Below are 12,427 nucleotides of genomic sequence, written 5' to 3'. Positions count from 1 at the left end.
AACCAGTTCGAGGATACTCTAACTCAAGGGTTGAGTTCTACTCAAATACTGGTTTGATTTACTTTATTGTACAATTCTATCATTAATCTTCATATTTTTTAATTGGTATTAAGTGAAATCACGTATCCTTAAATTCACATTATAAGTTTAATTGTTATCTAATTTTAAGGGTATACACTATCTGCGCAGACAAATCTATATATGTGTTGGGAAAAACTAAAGAAAAAATAGAATGTGTAGCACCCCGAAAAATTTTGAAATACTTAAACGCTATTAAGAAAGATGATGTTTGCTAATTATATTATTTTGTGTGTAGACGAGGGCTATTAATATGATGGATATTAATTAGATATGATAATAAGTGTACAAGGCATATTATAAGTGATGTGGGGTCTAAGGAGAGCCCTAAGTCTAAGTCAAGTTGGAAATTACATGATAGACTAAAGTTCCAAATGAGTATGCACAAGACCTAACTTTTGACGAGCATATATACACATATATAAAGATTTATGTAATGGAAAACCAATCAAATGAAAGATCTTCGAGTATAGTTTCTAATGCTTCAAACCATTTGTCATTTGGATACTCCTACAAGAAGTTATGATCAAAATATCAAAAGCTGGCAGTGAAGTACTGCCATAGCATCTGGGTCCGCGTCCGAGCTTCGAAGAGGAGTGAACTGGAGATGCGAAGCATCCGGGGCCGTTCCAAAACCCAGAAATCTGGACCTATAAATACAAAATCGGGGGAAGAGAGTATTTTGAGTATTGGGGGTTAGAGTTCTTGAGGTGAAGAGGCGATTTTAAGCTCAAATCAAGTCCAATAAACTAAGATAAGTTGTTAATGATGTTTTGGCTTAATTCTTACTTAATATACATGAGTTCTAACATAATTCTTGCATCCAAAAACTAGATTTCATCATCAAATCCTCAAGAACATAAAAATCACCAAAGTTGTAATTTTTCGAGATTGATCTACTAGAGGTAATTCCAATGCTTCAAACTCATTTATTATGAGTAGTTAGAAGTATTTGAACCATTTGTTACAAGTTTTAATGGTTGAAAGATTAGATTATAAAACTCTAGTTCGTGGCATGAATAGTACTTTTGAGAAAATAAGAGAGAAGATGAATAGTAATCTTGGCGATGAAATTGATGAATACAATGAACCTATGGAATTATTTGTTAGGAAAAGTTGGAAGTGATCAACTACGTAATCACCCGAATTGAATATTTTGTAAGTGTTGATTATGGAAGATGATGAATAGTAACTTGGTTGCATTGGACAATTGATGTCGTATCATTAATGACTTCGAATGGGTATTAAAATATAAGAATGAAGTTGAATGGTCTAGCATGTAAATCTATTTGACGATTTGAGTTGTTGGAGGCTTGTAGCCAACTTATGAGCCATATATGGATATTGATCAATATCTTAGGTCATATTTTGATGTAATTAGGATATCTAGTTGTAGATATCGACTTGTTGGTGATGTTTGAGCATTTTATTCAATATTGAAATGATGGAAGAGGATTGAAAGCTTGTGAATATTAATAAAGCGAAAGCGAGGTAAGTTGATTAAAACTTACTCTACTTGGACTTTCTCTAAAAACATGTTTCGAGTTAATACTTAAGTTGTTTGCAAATGTGCTTTCGTGCTTGTGGGGACAAACAAGTACGTATGTCTCCATGTACAAAAATATTATATTGCATATGTAGTATCATGCTGTTTTATAAAATTTTATTTAAATCTTGTTGGCAAAATGACACTCAAGGTAAATGTTATAAGTTTTTATCAAAACTTTCGTATTTAAAAGAGTATACATATTTGAGTGCTAAAGATAAGTCTTCATGAAAAGCATTCCTTTTGGAAATTGATGAGCAGAATAGCATTTGTGGTATCGTTTAAAGATTGATGTTAAATTGCTAAAGGCTTTAACATGTAAAAGTTTGTTTATTTAATTTTTGTTCAAATGTTTTAGATTTTTTTATTAATGTTATGATTTGATAAAAATAGATCCTTTGAGACTACACTGCTATGAATATATTTTTGAAGTATCAAATATTTTGGGAGTTACTTGTGTTCACCGAGATTGGCTTCGGATATATTGTATTCGTCGTCATGAAACTACACGTGTCAGTGTAGGCGTAGATGGCCACTTTGTGATATAGACTACGGCAGAGTGCTCTCCTTCGAGAGGGTCTTATTTTGTGCCATTATTAGCACTGAGTCGATTCGTACGGCACTACGATGAGATGACCTGAGCAAGTAGGTTATATGATACTTGCCGTTAGGTACATAACCTAGTTGACCTTATTATGTCGGTGATGGTATAGTACTCCCGGTGAAAGGTAAGGATGATTTTCTTATGTTTAGGCCTAAGGAGACGAAAGTTATTTCAATGACTTAAAACAAATGGAAATGATTTTGTGTGATTTTATCCAAAAATCTTGGGTTGATATAAATATTTTAAAAGTTTATATTATGGGTTATATTTCACTTGGCTTTTATTTAAAATGACAAGTATCATGAATTGATAAAAATTTCTTATCGTTTTATATCAAATATTGGTGCATTATGTTTATAAAGTTTGTCCCAAGAACTTAAGTTAGAGAGAGTCTATGACACTTATTGAGTACAGTTATAGCGTACTCAGCCCTTAGGGGGGCCTGCTTACTTTACATGTTTCAGATTGAGGTATGATACGTGGCATGCGGTCAGGGCTAGGATGACTCTCTTCCTGAGGTATATGGTGAGGCACCACTATTATTTCTGTGGTAGCTATCATGTTATTTTCTTAATTTATGCTAGTTGGGTATTAGCCCAAGTGTTTAATTCTATTCTTTGGTATAGAGGCTTCATAGATAGTTGTGAAAAGTTATAGTAACGGGGTTGTACACGACATATATGAAAATATATTTATTTTACTTAGTCTCATTGTTATTATCATGAAAGGCATCATGGGTGATTTTGAATTGAAAATATTTTATCATTTAACTTGAAAATGTATATGATTTTCAAGGAGCTTCCGCAGTGAAATTGCTTTTCATACATATAATTTGGGTGTATCACATGGTTTGGTTCGCTCGGATCGGGTAGTGTGCCGGGTGCCGGTCACGTGGTTTTGGGTCATGACAGAATTGCATTACAAGTCTTGAGATTATAGTGAGGTTGTTTTTTATAATGTTTATGTCAGACAAAATTATGCAATTTCTATGTCGCAGGTTCCTAAATTTCCTTGACTACTACTCTCTAAAAGGTTCAATTATAACCTTGCCAAAAGTATATCTCCCTCGAGGTTGATGTTTCATGCTTTGTATTCAAAATCCATGATTTATGTTTTGAATTTACGTGATGCAATTAACAGAGTATGTTTGCCTTTTCAGTGAGTTTTCATCAACTTATTGCATACAATACCTTTGTATACGGTTAAAATCGAGTCCACCCGATTTTTCTATGCTGACCGAGACCAAGAAACTGCATCGAAGGTCGACCCCGAAGTGGATCGAGTCAAGGCACGAAGACAAGATACCGAGCTCGGGATTCGAGATACCTGCTAAGATCGAATCCGACAACAATCGAGATCAAACAAGACAGGCATCGAGCAATACCGAAGATAGCATAATAACGGAAATACTGAAGATAGCGTAATAACGAAAAGGCGAGATATCCGCAACTGGTCGAAGGTCACGGCGAAAATCTCAGAACGGATCGTATCAAGAACGGTTGTTTAGCTAATCATGGGATTTTCTTCTATAATTAGAATTATACCATATATAGAATTCATCTATTATATAAAGGGGAATTCTAACCATTTTGTGGATACAACTGAGAAAAAAGCAATATAATTTTCTTTCTCGCTCACACTCTTGTTCTTCAGCTTATTATATTTTTATTGTCCTTGCATCCATCAGTTCGAGGATACTCTAACTCAAGGGTCTCAAATACTTGTTTGATTTACTTTATTGTACAATTCTATCATTAATGTTTATATATTTCAATTGGTATTAAGTGAAATCACGTATCCTTAAATCCACATTATAAGTTTAATTGTTATCAAATTTTAAAGGTATACAGTTTGGCGCCCACCGTGGGGCTAAGGATAATAGTGATTGCTAAATACTAATTTCAATAACACACACTGCTTTACACTTGTTCTCGTAAGAATCTTTATTTTCAGGACAAACATGTCAAACTCACAAGCAACACCTACACATGGTGACATCAACCCTGGATTTTACGGGGGAAACGACAACATAGCCGCCCCAGGAATCGAGGTGCCTCAGGCCGACCTCGAGGGAGCACCAATTGCAAATCCCGTCGATGTCAGTTCATATGTCGCCCTAAATACAAATTTGGGCATTGAGCCCGAAGGTAATATAGGGAAGTTCGATCAGGTGGTAGAGGTACACAGGGCAGAGAAGATGGTGGAGTTAGCCTTCAATTGATATTCGAAATGTTATAGGCTCAAGAGGCCGCTATAGCACAACTACAAAATCAACACCGAACACCGAGTATGATCGAACCAAAAGTTGTTCAAAGGACCGAGCCTGTGCCGGAAAGGACGAATGTCAACAAATTGGGGACTGACCCCGCCATTATGAAAATGTTCGAGGAGATCACTAAACGGATTGAATCGGGAGAAAAGAAAATCGAGGCAAATGACAAAAATATAGAGACATATAACTCCCGGGTTGACCAAATACCGGGGGTACCACCGATTTTAAAAGGTATGGATTCAAAGAAATTTGTACATAAGCCTTTCCCTCCGAGTGCGGCGCCGAAACCCATTCCGAAGAAATTTCAAATGCCAGAAATTCCTAAGTACAATGGGACCACTGACCCTAATGAGCATGTCACTTCTTGTACATGCACAATAAAGGGAAATGACTTAGAAGACGATGCGATCGAATCTGTTCTACTGAAGAAATTTTGGAGAAACCATGTCGAAAGAAGCAATGATATGGTACCATAATTTGCCGCCTAATTCCATCGATTCCTTCGCCATGCTTGCAGACACCTTCGTAAAGGCACATGCCGGAGCAATAAAGGTCGCGACTAGAAAATCGGACCTCTTCAAAGTGAAACAAAAAGACAACGAAATATTGAGGGAATTCGTATCTCGGTTTCAGCTGGAACACATGGAACTACCACCGGTCACGGACGATTGGGATGTTCAAGCCTTTACTCAAGGTTTGAACGAACAAAGTTCGGTGGCATCACGACAGCTAAAGCAGAATTTAATTGAATATCCAGCGATAACCTGGTCCGATGTACATAATCAGTGCCAGTCGAAGATCAGGGTTGAGGATGATCAATTGGGGACCCCTTCCGATTCCGCTTATCCAAACAGGCCCGTCGGAAGAACTCAAAGGGATATCGACCGACAACCCCGGTCGAGCAGAGATCGGTATCTACCATACAACGCAGATCGTAGAAACAACGGCCCAGGACGCAATCCCATCCGAAATGATCGAAGGAACGATTGAAGACAGAGCTCTCGAGGGCTCATGAGCAAAGGTGGCTTCGATAAACATGCCAATCCCACAGAAGCACCACAATTGTCAAAATACAACTTCAACATCGACGCATGAGGTATTGAGTCGGCCATTGGGAGAATCAAAGATACTAGATGGCTCAGACTCTTACAAACCGATCCATCCCAAAGAAACCCAAATCAAACATGCAAATACCATGGTACACATGGTCATAAAATCGAAGATTGCAGGCAACTAAGGGAGGAGGTGGCCCGTCTATTCAACGAGGGTCATCTTCGAGAATTCTTGAGCGATCGAGCTTAAAACTATTTCAGAGACCGAGACGCAAACAGGAAAAACAAGTAGGAAGAACCACAACACGTGATTCGCATGATCGTTGGTGGGATCGATATTCCATGAACTCGAGACTATGCGCCAGAAGGCGCATTATCATTCAATGATGAGGAAGCAGAAGGGATCTCACAACCCCACAATAATGCTTTGGTAGTCTCTATACTTATGAATAAAATTTAGGTTAAACGTGTTTTAATTAATCCAGGAAGTTCGGCCAATATTATTCGATTGAGAGTCGTGGAGCAGCTGAGCCTACAAGATCAGATTGTACCCGCAGCTCGGATTCTCAATGGCTTCAACATGGCAAGCGAAACAACTAAAGGTGAAATCATCCTACCAGTAAATGTAGCTGGAATTATTCAAGAAACAAAGTTCCATGTGATCGAAGGCGATATGAGATACAACACACTGCTCGGATGATAATGGATTCACAATATGAGGGCGGTCCCCTCAACCCTTCACCAAATGCTGAAATTCCCAACACCGGATGGAGTAAAAATGGTGTATGGGGAACAACCTTCTACCAAAGAGATGTTCGTGGTCGACGAAGTCATACTGGTATCAGCGCTTTTGTCAACAAAAGGATCGGAATCCAAAGGAAAAAAGAAAGCTAAATAGCAACCACAACTACCGGCCTCTACTCAATCAAAGAAGCAGGGAACGAACGAAGACGATGAATTTTGGATCCCTCGATCCTTTATAATCCCCGAGGATTCCGACGGCACCAAATCGACGGTCGAGGAACTGGAGCAAGTCATACTGATCGAGCATCTACCCGATCGAAAGGTATACCTGGGTACGGGGTTAACCCCCGAGCTCAGGAAACAACTCATCAAAGTTCTTATCAATAATATGGATTGTTTTACTTGGTCTCATTTAGATATGATAGGGATCCCGCCGAAAATTGTTGCACATCAACTAAGCTTGGACCCGAAGTTCCGCCTGGTAAAAATAAAAGAGAAGACCCCAATCCGAGGTAAAACAGGCTTTCATCAAGGACGAGGTAACCAAACTTCTCAAAATAGGATCCATTCGAGAGGTAAAATACCCTGAATGGTTAGAAAACGTAGTCGTAGTCTCTGAAAAGGGAAATAAACTTAGAATGTGCGTAGACTATAAATATTTAAACAAAGCATGTCCTAAAGACTCTTTTCCTCTACCGCATATCGATCGTATGATCAATGCCACGGCCGGCCACGAGATCCTTAGTTTTCTCGATGCCTACCTCGGGCAAAATCAAATACAAATGAACCTGGAAGATCAGGAAAAGACTTCGTTCATCACTAAATACTGCACCTATTGTTATAATGTAATGTCGTTTGGACAAAAAAATACTGGTGCCACTTATCAACGCTTAGTAAATCGAATGTTCGAAGAACAAATAGGTAATTCAATGGAAGTTTATATTTACGATATGCTAGTTAAGTCCTTGCGAGCAGAGGACCATTTGACACATTTGCAGGGGACCTTTGATATACTAAGGAAATACAACATGAAACTCAACCCGGAGAAATGTACATTCGGGGTCGGCTCGGGCAAATTCCTCGGCTCTATGGTATCAAATCGGGCTATCGAAATCAATCCCGATAAGATCAAGGCGATCGAAGACATCACAGTTGTGGATAATGTTAAGGCCATACAAAGATTAACCTGGCGCATATCCGCCCTAGACCGATTCATCTCGAGGTCTTCAGATAGAAGTCACAGGTTCTTCTCACTGCTAAAAAAAAATTTTTTTTTGCATGGACCCCGGAATGCCAACAAGCATTGGAAGAACTAAAGCGGTACCTCAAGCCCGCCACTGCTTCATACTCCAAAAGCGGACGAGCAACTATACTTGTACTTAGCAGTCTCGAAAATCGCGGTAAGTGGGGTTCTAGTTTGAGAAAAACAAGGTACGCAATTTTCTATTTATTATGTTGGTCGAACTCTAGGTGAGGCCGAGACCCGGTACCCACACTTAGAAAAATTAGCACTCGCCCTAATAAGTGCCTCTAGGTAATTAAAACTATATTTTCAGTGTCACCCGATCTGCGTGGTGACTACCTATCCTCTTCGCAATATTTTGCATAAGCCCGAACGTTCGGGCCGATTGGCCAAATGGGCTGTCGAGATCAGTGGGTACGATATCGAGTATCGACCCCAAACGGCTATCAAGTCTCAAATCTTAGCGGACTTCATGGCCGACTTTACGCCAGCCCTCGTACCCGAGGTTGAAAAGGAACTATTAATAAAGTCGGGTACATCATTGGGGTGTGGACCCTATTTACAGATGGTGCTTCAAACGCGAAGGGGTCCAGGCTAGGCATCGTTTTGAAGCCGCCCATGGGTAATACAATTAGGCAAGCTATCAAAACTTCTAAGTTAACTAACAACGAGGCCGAGTATGAGGCCATAATTGTAGGTCTCGAGCTAGCTAAAGGTTTGGGATCAGAAGTTATCGAGGCCAAATGTGACTCCCTGCTCGTGGTAAACCAAGTCAACAGAACTTTCGAGGTCTGAGAAGATCGAATGCAGAGGTACTTGGAGAAATTCCAGGTGACTATACATCGATTTAAAGAATGGACCTTACAACATGTGCCTCGAGAAGAAAACAGAGAGGCCGATGCCCTTGCAAATTTGGGGTTATCATTCGAAGATGGCGAGATTATCTCGGGGACTGCCGTACAACTTTCAAGGTCAGTAATCGAAGAAGGACACGCCGAAATCAACTCCACAAGTCTGACTTGGGATTGGAGGAACAAATATATCGAATATCTAAAGAACAGGAAGCTTCCATCGGACCCTAGGGAATTGAGGACTCTACGAACGAAGGCCGCACGATTCACATTGGCCGAAGACGGAACATTGTTTAGAAGGATATTCGATGGACCATTGACAATATGTTTGGGACCAGGAGATACCGACTACGTCCTACGAGAAATCCACAAGGGCACTTGTGGAAATCATTCCGGTTCCGAATCGTTGGTTCACAAAGTCATAAGAGCAGGATACTATTGGGCCGATATGGAAAAAGATACAAAAGAGTTTGTTCGAAAGTGCGATAAATGTCAAAGGTATGCGCCGATGATTCACCAACCCGGAGAGCAACTCCACTCAGTCTTATCCCCATGGTCATTCATGAAGTGGGGAATGAATATCATCGACCCTCTGCCATCGGCCCCAGGTAAAGCTAAATTTATTTTGTTTATGACTGACTATTTCTCTAAGTGGGTTGAAGCATAGGCTTTCAAGAAAATTAGAGAGAAAGAAGTCATAGATTTCATCTGGGACCCCATTATATGCCGATTCAGGATGCCTGTCGAGATCGTGTGCGATAATGGAAACCAATTCATTGGCGGCAAAGTGACAAAATTTCTTGAAGATCACAAAATAAAGAGAATCCTGTCGACACCATATCATCCTAGTGGGAACGAACAAGCCAAATTAACAAACAAAACCATCATTCAAAATCTAAAGAAGAGATCGAATGACGCCAAGGGAAAATGGAGAAAAATATTGCTCGAAGTCCTTTGGGCGTATCGAACGACGTCAAAATCAAGTACGGGGGCAACACCATTTTCTTTAGTATACGGCAACGAAGCTCTGATCCCGGTTGAAGTCGGGGAACCCAGCGTCAGGTTTCGATACGGCACCGAAGCAGTTTCTTTTTGTGGTACCGTTTTTGATATTTTTGCTATTTTTCGTATGGGTTTGAAGAAAGAAAGAAGTAGTAGGATTTGGTGTTTTGAGAAGGGGTTAACAACAAAACCTGAGGATTTTGCAAAATGGAAAAACTTGAAAGAGGTAAAGGCTTTGGAAAAGAAAGTGAAAGTAAAATTTGAATCAATGAAGAGAGGGCCTATTTATGGGATTTACAGCGATAATTTAAAAGCACTAGTGGCCGACCATCATCTGACGCTCATTAATGATTTGGGGAACTATACTGACAGGACGTTTTCGGTCATTTACGAGAATGACATCATGACAATGATGACATCGTAATAGGTCAAACTAGAGAATCGAAGACACAGTTCATTTCTTGTTGTTATACTCCAAAAAATGAGGGGACTATCTGTATACGGTTAAAATCGGGCCCACCCGATTTTTCTATGCTGACCGAGACCAAGAAGCTGCATCGAAGGTCGATTCCGAAGTGGATCGGGTCAAGGCACGAAGACAAGATACCGAGCTCGGGATTCGAGACACCTGCTAAGATAGAAGCCGACAATAATTGAGACCAAACAAGACAGGCTTCAAGCAATACCGAAGATAGCATAATAACGGAAATACCGAAGATAGCATAATAACGAAAAAATGAGATATCCGTGACTGGTCGAAGGTCACGGCAGAAATCTCGGAACAGATCGAATCAAGAACGGTTGTTTAGCTACTCATGAGATTTCCTTCTGTAATTTGAATTGTACCATATATAGAATTTCTCTACTATATAAAGGGAAATTCTAACCATTTTGTGGACATAACTGAGAAAAAAATAATATAATTTTCTTTCTCGCTCACACTCTTGTTCTTCAGCTTATTGTATTTTTATTGTCCTTGCATCGACCAGTTCGAGGATACTCTAACTCAAGGGTTGAGTTCTACTCAAATACTGATTTGATTTACTTTATTGTATAATTCTTTCATTAATTTTTATATATTTCAATTGGTATTAAGTGAAATCACGTATCATTAAATCCACATTATAAGTTTAATTGTTATCCAATTTTAAGGGTATACACAAACCTAAAGCCAGGATTAATCATTCCATTTGAGAGTAAGTTAAGTGTGTGGATAAATTTTGAAATATAATTGATGATATTGTGAGTTTTGGAGGTTGAAGTTAATATTTATATTTATATTTAATGCATGAAATTTAGTACTTCTATCTCAATTAAGTTTATTACAAGATCATATGGTATTTTATTATTTTCTTTTATCGCGGTTAACTTGATTAGTTTGGGAAAAAAAGAGCTAGTTGATCTTCTTCTCCAAAACGCAAGGATTTGGTGACTCTTATTGCTCCAGTGCCCCCAACTGCATAAAGCAGAGATTCTCTGTAGAATTGATGAATTGGTGATGATGATGAAGGAACCAAACCAGAGAAGAGACAAAGTAGTAGTAATATGAGATGCCCGTATTGTGTGGGTCCTCTTTCTAAGGATATGGTAAAAACAACCCTTTCTCTATTCCTTTTTCGTTTAGTTCTGTATTATATGTGTATATATATGTATGAGAGTGTTTCTCTCATTCCATTTTTGCAGGAGACAAGCCAGTGGACGGTTCCCCCTCTAATCCGTGATAGCTTTTCTATGGTTCGATTTCAGATTTTCAATTAATTATTATGTTAATACTACTTTTTTTCCCAATGAGTAGACAAGTTGCACATGCATATTGATACTGTTAGTAGTAGTCATGGGCGGCTCAAGCTTATACAGGGTCTAAAACCAAAGTTTAATATGAAGCATAAACTTTTAAAAGAAAGTTATAAAATATCTTTTTATTTGAAGTATATTCTTCTAACTTTTTGAGATACAAAGTTGTTAATAATATTTTTATAATCGATTTTCTCTTATTATTCCTTTTCAATTGATAATCTTTCTTCAGATATTGTTGATCCTAGATAGGATTTTATAGAGCAATAGAAGTATAGAACTATTGGAAGCTTGAAAGTATTGTTGAAATATGAAGAGATTGGAAAAAAGAAAGATTGACTTGGACAAATTAAGGAAGAGAGAGTAAAATTTTTAATGAAGTAAAAAGTGAAAAATTAAAACGTTAGAAAAATTATACATCTATCCATTTTTAGGTAAGTCAAATTATTACTTTATTTTTAAATCTAAAAAGTTTTTTTTCTTTTTATATTAAAAATTCAACTTTTGTATTAAAAGTACTAAATATTATTTTTTAAATACCTATGAACCTATTATTTTTAAAAGAATGGACCCCTCCAAATTTGGGGGCCTATGGCACAAGCCTTACTACTTCTAACGTTGGAGCCGGTCCCGGTAGCAATGAAAAGAAAATACGAAGAATACTTAAAGTTGGTTTTATAATAGAAATATTAGGTAAACTTTACAAAAGGTCATGTAACTATGATTTATTTTTCACCAAAGTCGTATAACTATGCTTTCTCATACAAAAAGCATAAAACTTTCACCAATTCGCACAAAAATCATATTGACCAAACACAACTTTTCGATAATATTTTTTTATTCCGTGTGTGTGTGTGTGTGTGTGTGTATATATATATATATATATATATATATATATATATATATATATATATATATATATATATATATATATATGCGCTTCCAAATATAATAATAAAATATATATTTTTGCATATGTGTATTATATACATAAATATACATATTCTATTCACTTTTTGGCTAGCGAATGTAATTAATTTCGATCGACCAGTCAATTATATTGGATCGGGACTGACCTGTCCGATCCAATACCCTTATACATAAATTAGAATAATACTAAAAGTGAGCCCTTCCCCCCAAAATAACTTAGTTTGAATTGCGTGAGATTCTGACCCAGTAACAAAAGGTATGGACAATTAAAAAGCTCTTGAAACAATAGTGCTATCAATTTGAATGAACAT

Source organism: Nicotiana tabacum, chromosome 4 (assembly GCF_000715075.1).
Source record: "Nicotiana tabacum cultivar K326 chromosome 4, ASM71507v2, whole genome shotgun sequence".
NCBI classification, from domain to species: domain Eukaryota; kingdom Viridiplantae; phylum Streptophyta; class Magnoliopsida; order Solanales; family Solanaceae; genus Nicotiana; species Nicotiana tabacum.
This window is presented reverse-complemented; position numbering follows the sequence as displayed.